Source organism: Marmota marmota, unplaced genomic scaffold (genome assembly GCF_001458135.2).
Source record: "Marmota marmota marmota unplaced genomic scaffold, marMar, whole genome shotgun sequence".
Taxonomy (NCBI): Eukaryota; Metazoa; Chordata; class Mammalia; order Rodentia; family Sciuridae; genus Marmota; species Marmota marmota.
Genome location: NW_025999941.1, coordinates 3141778 through 3154360, shown reverse-complemented (window position 1 = coordinate 3154360; position 12583 = coordinate 3141778). Strand labels below are relative to the sequence as shown.

General features: G+C 36.4%; 1 protein-coding gene and 1 long non-coding RNA gene across 4 annotated transcripts in view; one reads left to right on the top strand and one right to left on the bottom strand.

Moving 5' to 3' along the window:
• Satb1 (SATB homeobox 1) overlaps positions 1 to 12583 on the bottom strand; it is a 96114-nt gene extending 83531 nt beyond the window's left edge. The window contains exon 1 of one of the 3 annotated variants that reach the window (XM_048801026.1): positions 12510 to 12583. The gene's annotated coding sequence lies outside the window, so the exon portion shown is untranslated. Of the gene's footprint in view, positions 1 to 6516; positions 6838 to 11111; positions 11659 to 12509 lie in introns of those variants that run through there. The other 2 variants (XM_048801029.1, XM_048801028.1) reach the window with 2 other exon arrangements.
• LOC125616242 overlaps positions 11689 to 12583 on the top strand; it is a 2814-nt gene continuing 1919 nt past the window's right edge. Inside the window, exons 1-2 of the long non-coding RNA XR_007346848.1 lie at positions 11689 to 11980; positions 12216 to 12371. This is a non-coding gene — a long non-coding RNA (uncharacterized LOC125616242). The remainder of the gene's footprint in view (positions 11981 to 12215; positions 12372 to 12583) is intronic.

Sequence of the window (12583 nt, the reverse complement as noted above, 5' to 3'; positions counted from 1 at the left end):
TCAACCTTGAGTGAGCTTCTCAATTTATTTCCAGACTGAATCACTGCACTTGAGCATAACCAAAGTATTCATATTGTCTATGCCCTGGGGCCAATTGCAGGGCATCCCAGTCCTACCTACTGTGCCTTTAATACTCACAGGAAGCTCAAGGGATTTTAATTCCTCTCAAGTCAAACACTATCCTTCCCAATCAACCTTTAGCCAAGGCATATCAAATTTCCTTAGTGATGTGAATATTATTGTTAATCTTTCCTGGCTTCACTATAGGGAAAAAGAGTTGGAGGTTACAGTGGGCCTTAGTCAAGGTCACTTTTGTGGGAACATCATCCAAAGGCAATATCTGATATTGTACTTCCATGCCCAACACCACAGGTTGCTAGACCAGGAATTGTCCATTGGAAAGGAAAGCCACCACCAGAAACAAATGCTTAACAACAATTAAATATGACTATAAAGCTTGAAATTTGCTGATGCAAAAGCAAAGTTCAATTCAAAACTAAAGCGCATTCTACTCGGACTAATGGAAAGGAGTTAGAAGCAGATTGTGATGGTTACACAACGCTGTGAATGTAATCAATGTCACTGAACTGTATGTTTAAAAAAATCATCAAAATGGCATATTTTATGTTACACATAATTTAAAAAAATCAAAACAATCTTTCATCTAGATTTAAGATTGGCTTGTATCATGAAAATATCATGTCAACCTTCATGGGAAATAATGTGCTATGATGCATTTCCACTGCTTTGTCCTTACCTGCTGACTGCTACAGTCCAGTCTATGCTGGATACCTATCCATAGGATGAATACCCAACCCAAGGATAATCAACAGCAATGGGTAATGGGAGATCAAGGTCTCACCCACTTTGCGCGTTCTCCAATGCAAGAAGATGGTTCTCTTTTAAGGTTTTATACAATATAGAATATTACCAAATGAAGACAAGGAAGCTTTGACAAAACCCAAACAAAAAAGAGTATATTAAATGCAAAAGTTCTTTTGGGATATTTTTCCAAAGAGTAAAAATCATTCATGAAATAGTACACCTTCCTGTTAAACAGTTCTTAGGATTTCACACACTGATGTGCAGCGCTGTAAAAATGTAACCTATATAATAATTCACAAATTGACCACATATAAAGACTTTAGATTCCATTTTTTAAAACAAAAGAATTTTTTAAAAGAAAGACTTTTGAATTTGTCAATTATTATTATTTTTGTGATAGTAATATGATAGTAATAAGGATTAAAGTATTTGCTTCTTATACAACATTAGAAATATCATCTTTACCTTTGACACATCATCTATAATTCTACTTCATATCATCTATTCCTACTGATTTTATATTAGGATGGAATTTTATATTATTATAAAGTAGAATTTTTAATGTATTAGAAATTCATTTATAAACTATATTTTATTGAAGGTTATATCTATGTATATGTATCTGACGTGCATGACTAAGGAATTATGTATTAATATACATAATGAAGCTGAATTTAAAAGATATCATGTATAAAAGTATTAAATAAAATACTAAAAAATAGCTTCACAGTATAGCGAAGTTATACAAGTTAACTATCCTGAAGGTGCCTTTCTTTATTAGTGTATTTATTGTGAAATTTTATTCATTAGATAACTGACAAGGACTATAAATATGCATGCAAATTTCCAGTTGATATGAAGCAAAAAGTTTATAAATAATGCTACATTATAACTTTAAAAAAAAGAACTAGAGAGCCTTGAGGCTATTTTTTAATCAAATATTTTTATTTATTTTGTTAAGACTTTTCATTTGTTATATATATATATGTATATATATATGAACACATACCACAGGGGAGAGAAACAAATAGCATATTTATGAAAAATTTTTAGGGGGACCAGATTGTAACTATTTTGAGCCTGCATTGTTTTAAAGATGGTCAATACCCACTGTTTTTCTGTTATGTCTACAATTGCAGAAACACTACATATTCATTTAATAATAATAAAAACTGAACTTCTTATCTCTCATTGGAGGTAATAAGGCCCTCAAAAATAACTTTTTAGTTTCATTTGCACATAGGGAATTTGTCACTAAAAATTACAACCCTGTAAGCAAGGCTGACATATACTATAATTTAAGATATATAAAACCAAATCTTATGGCATTCTTAATAAAATTGAGAAATCCAACTGTTTGGCCAACATCCAAGTATGAATAAATGTACATATCTACAACATACATATATAGCATAACATTTGTGTACACAGATAATATTTACATGTCATGCAAGAGTGTATTACACAGTTAAAACTAGTCTACCACTGTTTTCATCAGAAATCCTTTATACCCACAGTTAATGTAACACTCCTCTTATTAAGCAACTCTGGTGAAAGAAAGGCTAAATAACATAAGAGGGAAAGTAGTGGAGAAAAGGCAAGGAAACCGATTTGGTTATTACTTCTTACTCCACTAGCTATCTAAGGGATCCTTCATTAGCTAAGCAGGATCAGATTCCATATCTATAAAATGAAGAAACAATCTGATAATCTTTAAGACCAGATAAAAAATTATCTACCTTTACATTTGATTTAAAAAATTAAGTTCACTTTGAAGACAAAACAAAGATACAAGGAAATTTCTCACATGCTATGCTAGATGTTTATCTATATGTAAGAGACAGGTGTCAAACAAACAAATAAAAAAAAAACCACTAAGGCAAAGAGAAACTTTAACTCACCAGATTCCATCTGTTACATTTGAATTCATGCATAATTGATTATCCATGACTGGTAAGTTCTTTTCTCACTAGCCGACCACAGTTTTCTAAACATTATGTATTAAATCACTACTAAAGTAGACTGCATTTCAGAAACAGCAAGGCAGAATAAGAATATTTTAAATGAAAAATTACATGCCGGTTAATAATAATACAGCTGACCTATGTTTAAGGGAGAGAAATTTTAATCATGTGCATATTAAATATTAATAACCTATTCTGTTATTGTTATAATAAGGTTAAGTAGGCTTCTCCATGCTTAAGGAAAGAGAGAGAAAGAAGGAATGCATAATGGTGCAAAAAGACACAGAGACGAGAGACAGACATAAGGAAAATGTGTCAACAATAAACAAGAGGAAATGAGAAAGAAGGAAAAGATGAAGGTGGAAACTAATCTCTATGTGTCATTATGACTGCCAGAGTACTGGCAAAGAAGCAGCATCCTTTTATTTCAATTTTAATCATTTCTGAATTTTAATACCCGGCTCCTTTTGTAATTCTCCTGGCATTCCCCATATGCCTCCATCCCAGCCAAAACACCAGTGTAAATTAAATGGCAGGCAACCACACTACTGATGTAGTCTCCCCAAAGAACCTACCAGGTGACCAAAAGCAAAAAAGGTATGTCTACCTTATGGTCCCTGAGGACCTCTAGCCAATTAACTGGCTGAACATTTTTTAGTTTCTTTAATTTTGAAAAGAAGGACAGGAGTTAGGTAAGCCACAGATAGAGAATCATTAAAAAAAAATAAAGCAAGCCAGTAGTAATACAATAATCAGTGACCATCAGGGCCTGGAAAAATGAGTTTGCTCTCACTGGCACTAAGGAGCATCACATGATTATTTAATTACAGCTCTAATTTTTGTCTCGTGGATGGCAACATATCAACAATTAATAGGGCAAATAGAGGAGACTGTGTTTTTAAAGAGACAGAATATGCATGATAATGTAATAGGTCACACAGCAGTGCACCACTTAGAGAATACTTTCTTTTTGTGTAACTAAATAGAAATGCCTGCAAATAGCCCCACACATTTTAAAATGAGAATACATTTTAAAAGAAATGTCTGGTGTTTGTTTTTTTTTTTTGGAGATAACTTTCACAGGATGATTGAACTTTTCAGGATGTTTTAGACGCAGCTAATAACCCTCTTGAAACTCTGGTGTTAGTTTTAAGAAATGGAGTGAAATCTTTGTTAATACAAGCACCCTGAATCTTAGAAAAGTTTAAAAACAATGTATATAGCTACAGTAAAGAAAATGTATTTACACAAAAATTATAGCTGATATTTATTCAATGGCATCCTGGAAAAAAAATTGTTATGATAGGAAAGAACAAGTAGAGGTTAATCAGCCTTGGGCCACTAGTCGGTGGTACTTTGGCTCTGGAATATCAGAAAGGCCACCACATGGTGTCCTGACTGCAAGGAACTCAGGGGAGTACTCTATGTTGACTCTGCTACAGTTTATTACAACAATCATACACCAAAGGACCATGAACCTGAACAGAGATACTTAACCTAATCCTGAAGGTCAGACAATGGGGATAAAACAGAAACCCTGGTGCTTCTGTCAAAAAAATGACAGCACACATAGTTAAAGAAGAAAAGCAGCCAATTATCCAGAAAACTGGGGCATGTGTAGATTAAGAGCTCAGATAACCCCCATAAAAACAGAACGTGAGGAAGAAAAGTCTCTTTTCCCAATAAATCTTTATCGGCATGATCCACTTTCAATATTTATTCTATTATTATTTTAGTACTTCTTTCATGAATGGTTACTGTGTGCAAGCCACAGAAATCTAGCTGATTTCCCTGTTTTATGTAGCACAGGCATGTACCTTATATTTAGTTCCTTTTTGGTAGTTTAATAACTTACAGAAATAAATAATAGTAGCACATAAGAGCTTGATAAAGTGGGAATCCTAAAGCATATTTGAATGTCATAAAGTCTACAAATTCTGATTAATCAAGAAAATTCAAAGAGTGAAGCAATATGATAGAACCATCGAAAGGTAAATCCAGCTTTAAACCCTTATAGTTTCAGTCAGCTGTTGTTTTGCCATGCTACAAACCACAGCTAAAAACCAAGTTTGAGATTTGAACAATGAAATAATTTTAGTAATACCATTCTGATCAGCTGCTCATATGTATTTGGAATATTAGGTTATACAGAATTGTAAAAAAAAAAAAAAAAAAAAAAAAAAGAGTTGGACTCAAGAAACAGTGACTAAAATGATTCCATAAGGAGTATTAAGAGGTGCTAAGTCAACGTCAACTCAATAAGCTTTTAAGCATCTTTTGTTGATCAAAGTCATCAAAAAACAAGAAAATGTGGGAATTTCCAAATACAACATAGAAAAGCTAAAATTGCTGAGGGGCAATAGTTTCTAATGCCACACGTAAAAATCATCAAGCCAATACTAATCGCAAAGAAAGGAAAACAAGAAGAAAAATTTATAACCCTGCAAAAAGTTTTAAAATTAAGTAATTTTGTATAAAAATGTTTTGATGATGCTGGACCAAAAATCTGACTCCATACATTCTAAAAGAATTTTTTTTTTTTTTTTTTTTAGAGACTAGCAAGCAGCAGCTTGTATGCAAGGAGTATACATCATTCTTTTTTAACATGATTGTTAATATACAGTTAACATGTCTCAAAAAGGCTGTAATTAACTGTCTACTGCTCTAATAACACTAATAAGTGCACAGTATTATTAAAATACAATGACTCCTTACAAACTAAGGCTGTCATTTTTTAACTTTTAGGATAATGTTCTAAATTGCTTTTTAGTCCTCTTAAACCACCCAAAAAGGAGCCCACCTCTAAGAGTTATTTTTTAAACACAGTTATTAAAATATTATTCTTTCCACCCAGTCTCCAGAATCTGTCTACCATTAAACAGAATGTGTAAGTATCATTTCAATTGGTGAAAATACAAGGGAAACGTTTAACATTATTTTATCAATTCAAAAGACTCTTCTAAAAATTAGAACTGTAAACATTTTGATTTAGTACTTCATTCACTGAAATAAAATATTTTCTGGGGGAAAGAAAAGCTTGCTATATATCAAGAATCACATAGCTCTCTTGTTAATCCCCAGTGATTTCCATTGTGTGGCTCACTGGAACAGGAAAATTCAGTTTCATTCAATATCAAACAGCTAATTATGGGTATGCTATATTCAAGATTACCTTCATATCAAAAAGTATCTGCATATCTCAGGTTCTATTTTATTCACAATAATTATTACAATAAAACATTTATAACATAAAACCTCTTTTACCTTAAAATCCTTAATATTAAAAACATTAAAAGGCCAAATTATCACTTACATGCTCTTAACAGCATATCAGAAACCATTGAGTAAAACTAAAGAGGGATCTCTAGCAATCAACTCTCCTACATGCTTGGCTTCCAGGAAAATTACATCTGAAGAATTCCCCATCACACAGAGTACTGACTACCTTTTCTTTAAATACCTCAAGGAAAGAAGGGCTGATAATTTCCCCTGGGAAATTGCTACCATAGCTTACCACCCAAAATAAAAAATGCCCACTGAAGAATTTTTTTTTTTTTTTTTTTTTTTTTTTTTTTTTGGTATCTAGTCCCAAATCCTCTATAGCTGAGAAAAACCAACATCCCCAACATAGAGACCTCCCCCGGACACTAAATGCCTGTCTCTCTCTGTGGCTTGTAGCTCTAATTCTCCATATGGAACTGGATGTAGGAACTTTTCTGGCACTTACCCTCCAAATTTCACAGGCTGTTCTCCAAATCTAGCTCTACAGAAAAGGTCTGAAAAAGTAGTCTTTGATGAGATGACAATGATGAAGTTCTCTCTGGCACTGCTAGCAAGGCAGAAGCATCCCCAAATGAGGAGGTTACCAGTTGCCTGTGAAGCAGCTGGACCATTACTGCAGTTCTGAGGGTACGTCACAAATCAGGTCATAGCTCTGGGTAGAGTCCACCCACTTCACCGGGTACACCGCCCTCTACTTCCTGCACACCTGGGGGGGAAAGGGGTTCACAGCAGGGGACCAGCTTGGGTCCACAGACATTCTAGTAAAGGCACAACCAGATGCAGCTAGACATCTGCCTCTTCTGCAAGCCTCATCTGGGGGACCTGCACCCCTAGGTACTCAAAAATGCATGCAACAATAAGCAGGCTCTAAAATGAGTGATGAGCATAATAAAATATTTGCACAGTTAAATGTTTCATCCAGCAAGATCTTTCCTCCACTGGAAACTGAACCAACTCTTAATTTTTGATTATAAGACACTTCTCTACTAAATGTCAAATAACTGGACTGAATAAATTCCAGCAGAAACGAGGGACATAAATCCTGGGGAACCCGTTAACTAATTTTCACCTCTTATAACTAAACTGAATCACCACATAAACTGAATTACATCCTTGAAAGTCCATTGAAAGAGGTGATTACAATTTCTATTACGAACCTTAGACAGCAACAACTGTGGAAGTGATACAGAATAACTTGAAAGAATAAAAATAGGCCAATATGCTGGAGAAATGCTACACTACTAAATCTCACCCTGAATATATATACACACAATCTGTATCTATTTACTCTGAAATGAAATATCTGATCTTAAAAAAGACTTTTAAAAAAATAAACAGCAAAAGGTACCGTTGGCATAAGTTCAAAAGTACGAAATAATGTGTGTTAATGTGTTGATCACACTCCATGAAGACATCAAGTTTAAATAGACTTACCATTGAGAATCGCAGTTAGGAATGATGTATAAATCACCAGAGTAGACACTTTTTTCTTTGGTATAGTGAAGGAAAAGAAACTCGTGTAACAGATTTGATTTATATGCTGTATTAAGGCCATATTCTGCTCTGATGTCAATGGAATATGTGATTAGAGATTGACAACTATGAATAGACAATGAGTGTAAGAGCTTCTTTGATAATTTAAGTGAAAATGAGCATTTTCTCAAAAGTTAATCATGAGTTTGGGAATTCAACTTGAACGGGATTTTGATGTTTCAAAGGGCTTTGAAAGAGAAGGGACCTTTACTTTAAAAGAAAACAACAAATACACTACCATTATAAGAAAGTAGGAATCTATCTTATTTTAAGTATGGCAGGTTAACAAGAAGATAAATAAAAGAGACAAGAATATTTTCAGGGGAAAGCTAAGAGAATCAATCAATCAACCAATGAGCCCCACTTAACTCCATTAAAAACTGAAGCATTCCATCTAAGACTTGGAAGGGAAGACACTTTATCACAGTCATTATCTAAGGAATCAAATAGTTTAACCTATTTGGAACTTTGTAGAAAGTCAATTTAGCAAACACACTCTTGAATGTGTTTGAACATATTTGTCCTGAGGTTGCTTTAAGATGACTATTTCAAGTGGCATGCAGATTCTTTGGGGGTTTTGATGTTATAGTTGAGGTATGCAAAGTAAAAGTGCATAACATTTCTTTCAACTGGTTCTCACATGACAGAAATGAGAAGATGAAATTACTCTTCTTTAAAGTTTTGCCACTGGGAAATGATAAGCAAAACTCCTCTCGACCCCTACTCCCAACCAGGAAGAGTCTGAAGCCCCGGATTATAGCACAGGTAGATATTAAAATGGAGACAGAGCCGTTATTTAGTGGTGACAGGAATATAAATACGTGCACTAACCTATAAACTGGTATTTACTTCAGGAAGGTAAGTAATATTTTTCCTCTGATTGCTGAGCTGTCAGTTTAATGCAGCGTAAATAAACAGTAGGTGCCTGCTAGCTCGAAGTAGGAAGTGTTCATTCCACACGAGGAACAGATTACTGAAGCCTGATGCTCATCATGCTGAAACATAACTTTCATTTTACCAGAAAATATACCCTACCGTGGATGATTTTTCGTGCCTGATCTATTAATTAACTTAACTCTGTTCTGTCAAAATGTAAACCAATTTGTAAAAATCATCACAGAGTTTTGGAGTTTGAAAACCCAATCAATTTGAAAAGCAAGAGTAATGACTGTTTCATAATCTGATCACAAATGCTAAAAATGAATACTTAATATAATAAGCATAAGCTATGTAAAAACCAAAAAAAGACAAAAACATTTAAATAACAGAATAATCTGACTTATCTACTTCAAGTCCTCCTCCTTTGCTCATTAAAAGCAACTAGCACCTTTAATATTTGGCAACCTTGTTGTAGTTTGATCTTTTCCATATGCATGCTTATTTTGCTCTGTGCAATATCTAAAGATAAACCATTCATAAAAAATTAAGCCACACTCCCTAATCCCAATAGAAGAATTCTGAACACTCCTGAGAGAAGTGGCAACTTTGGAGATCAGATGATGACACCCTTCCTAACAGCATTCATATAAAACCTGATTTTCTTCCCATTTTATGAATGCTAGAAAGCTATGACAATATATAGCAGCTACTTTTCCCCTTATATGTGAGTACCAAGCAAAGTGTTTTGTGGTATCATTTAAAATGCAAACTCATCTAAAAAGTATAAAAGGCAATTTGGGGAAGTTTCTATTTAAAACATGAACCAAATTCTGATAACTGATCGATAGACTATAAAGGAAAAGAGGGGTTTTAAAAAAGATTTTTTTTTACATTCAACTAGAGTATGTCTAGACATCATCTAAAGATTGATTTCGTCACATGTATTTATGTACTTCATATTAATTGCAGTCATCCAAGACAACATGTATAGAAGAAATGATATATCTCTTTAAAGGGCTTATCTATGTATGGCTCTTCTGGAAATTTACAGAGCAGATGAGAAACCACTAAAGTGCTTTATAGAGTCCCTGCTGTATATCCATGTTGTGTTTAGCTTAATAGTGTTTGTAACCAAAAGATTTTTACAATAATGAGGAACAGGTGCCTGTCACCTGACCTTTTAGGCCTAATTTACAATCCACAACCTGTCACACACAAAAAAAAAATAATTGAAATTCTACTCTAGAAATTTCAGTCTTTGCTAATGTAACGTAGTGTTTCTTAACCATCACTCAGCACATCATATCTTATTCAATCACAGGCTCATATAGCTGGCAACAGACTTCTTGGCAGAAATAAACCAACACTCATTTTGTTGTTGTTCTTGATTAAGATGCTGGGAGACAAAAGAACTACTTTTGTAGGTTATCAACCAAAGAATATATTAATTTATTACAACTGAACAAAAGGCATTCCTCTTGAATACTTTTACATACAAAGAACTATTATTTATTACATATTTCAGCTTGTGGGAAAGTGAGGAATGCATTGATTCTGGAAATAACTATTCAGACTTTTGGAAGTTCTTTAGGTCTTCTTTATCTCCCCTCCACCACCACATTTTAAGGAGCTAGTTCTTTAGGAGGGAAATCCCTGTTCTTTTTCATCCATCATTTGTATTCATTATTCAGAAAGGAATACAAAATTGAGCAGTGGTTTTATTTCTCTTGCATAATCTTGCTACATGTAGCCATAGTCAAATCTAACAATGCTTTGGATTTTGTAGGTACTGTTTACATTTTATGTATAACATGTGACTGAACATAACTCTACATTAAAAATATTATTTCCATTAGAAAAGAATATAAAGTAGCAGGAGTCAAATGTGATGAAGAATAAACATATTTGGTATATTTATAAAAATGTATAGTCATTTAAGATGTACACAAATAGGATACATCTTTTGTTTCTGTTACATGTTACATAGTATGCATACTGTTGGAAGTGTATTTAATAATGTGCTCAAGCAAGTTAATTAAAGTATTTATAACTGGTGATTGTGTTAAACACTTGGAAAGGTAGTGAAAGATATAGTCAGTTACTTCTGCTAACTAAAGTTGAAATTATGCACTTATTATAACCTTTTCTAACAATGTGAGAAAAACAGAGTAAATATATTAAATTTGTTTCACAACAGATGCTTAGGTTGTTAATATTTAAGATGCCTATTCATGCTATTCCTGTCTGCACATTTGTCAAAAATGTAAGCTTGAATGCTAATGTTTGCCAGCAGACTGGAGCAGCCAGTATATGAATGTACTACTGTTCTACTAAAATAATATGCAATAGAAATAAAGGACTGCTGCTAAATCATAGCACTAGTACCACACAAGAGATTAATAAAGGTTTTTAAAGGAAACACCTCAACCTTGGCTTTCTTCAGACTTAAAATGGGAGTTTATTTATTATTTATTTATTTACTGCAGCATCATTCGACTATAGAATAAATTTCACATTCTCAAAAAATCCACTTTAGATAGGGTGTGAATTTCAATAAAGTTTCGACGGGTGAGTTACTCTGTCAACCTCAACAAACACTGTAAATTTCAGGGACTGCTTAGGACAAACCTGACACAGAGCAGAGGCGTTTTACTCATCTTGCTCCTCTCCTCTCTCCTCTTGGAAAAGTCAAGTCCTCTCCTCTGGCCTCCAAGGATGCAAGCATGGAACCTCAGTCATTCAGGGCAGAAGGGTGGTCTCCAGGGAATCGGGCTTCTTTCTGTTTTCCCTGTCTCTTTTTACAACCAGGTGGAGTCCAAAGTCTTACACCATTTGCCTAGAAATTCGGTCTGCCGCTGAGAAAGTTCACTGAGGAAGGGCGCTGAGGTCAAAGTTGCCAACCAGGGCACTGTGAGAGATGACCCTGTGGTTGACACTTCTAAGTGAAATTTGGCCCTCGTGGAGGCCAGAGCCAAAACCTCCACCCAGAGCTCTACACGGCTCACCTCTCTTGGTCTTTGGGGGTCATCCTAAGAGGGTCCCGCTCTGTGCTTTCCTCCAGTATGCACGTGTTACTTATTCCCTGGACCTGCCACCTGCCTGCTGTGACCCTCTCATTGTGATTTCCCAAAACCCGGTTCTTCTGCAGTGGAGAAGCCCTCGGAGAAGGCCGCTGCGCTCCAGTCAGAACAGTAGAAAGGGAGACGTGCTGCAGACCCCGAGGCTGCACCTGTGATGTCCCGGCCCCGGCTAAGAGGGCAGCACTTCCTCCTGCCTCCAACTCAACTCCAAACCCGCATTCACGCTAGCAGCCCCTCCAGGGCCCACTTCCCCATAGCCAACGAGGGCTCTGAACATGAAGTGCTTGCAAACTCCCGGCTCCAACTTGAGCGCCCCAGTGCCCGAGCGGCTCCCGGGACGAAGAAGTTGCCACAAACTTCCCGGGTCCCTCTCCGCTGCCGCTTAAAACCAGTCGCGCTGGCCGGGAGCGGAGGAAGGTAGAGATGGACTGGGAAAGGATGCTGAGCCGACTCGCGATCTGGCGGGGGAACGTTTCCATCCCCCAGCCCATTCCACCCGGCACCTTGCTGCCTGCCCGGCTCCAGGGCGCACAGAGAGGTTCCCCCTTTTCCCCTTTGCTTCCTTCTGTCTTTTTTCGCTCCCCCTTTCTCTACTAAAAGGGACCATACCGGTGACCTGAATGAGTTTGTTCAGCCAAGATCTGTCCGGCAGGTGTGTTAGTGTGTCCACACCCTGAGAGAGAACGAATGGCATCTTCAAGTCCCCCATCCCGACCGCTCTCCCTCACTCTACCGACCCACCCCTCCGGGAACCTTCAGCGCGCGGGAGAAGGGCTTGAAGACCCCTGTCGCCTGGCGCCCAGGAGAGGTGAGCTGAGCCGCCCCAACCAGGGGCGCCGAGGGTGGGTGATACAGAGAAGTTTGGATCGATTCCGGAAAAAGACAGAGACGTAGATAAAAGAGCATAAGCAGCATGGGGAAGGAGAGGCAAAAGAGCAGAACTCACTCAGGCATGAGCGTTGGGGGCAGCAGTGGCTGTCGAGTGCGGGCCCGAGACCAGGAACGGCTCCCCGGGCGGGC